This window comes from Alligator sinensis, unplaced genomic scaffold, assembly GCF_000455745.1.
Source record: "Alligator sinensis unplaced genomic scaffold, ASM45574v1 scaffold46_1, whole genome shotgun sequence".
NCBI classification, from domain to species: Eukaryota; Metazoa; Chordata; order Crocodylia; family Alligatoridae; genus Alligator; species Alligator sinensis.
Window position 1 is genome coordinate 3,255,511 of NW_005841907.1, and position 540 is coordinate 3,256,050.

Below are 540 nucleotides of genomic sequence, written 5' to 3' on the forward strand. Positions count from 1 at the left end.
GACGTGCTCGTCCCCGGGCCACGCAAGGCGGGGCCGGGCAGATGCCGCCTCCCGAGCCCAGCCTGTGCCCCGGGCCCGGGCGACCCGCGGAGGCAGCGGAGCAGCCCCTGCACGCTCCGGCTCTCGCCCCGCTGCAGGAAGCCGCCGGGCTCGGCCTCGCCGCAGCATTTCCACAGAGCCACAGCCCCCACCAGCGACCTGTTTTCCAGCCGCTTGCCCATTTAACTACTAACCCCGCTCCCCAATCTTGCAACACTTTCACTCCCCCCCAAACTCCCCTGCCTTCCCCCCGACTACAGCAATACTAGCAGTGAATTTTGCAGCGTGCATTTTGGAAGGGGGCTGCAGCGCTCAGGGCGCCCTGCCTCGTTGGCACCCGGCAGGGACAGCCTTCAAAGGATGCGTCCTTACTTAGCTTTGCCCTAAAACAAACCAACCCAAGAAACCAAAAACAAAACACTCCACGAAAGAAATGACACTCGAAAGTCTAGTGAGCCCTAGAGCAGCAGGGCCGGGAGGGAGCTCCAGAGCTGCCTCGCT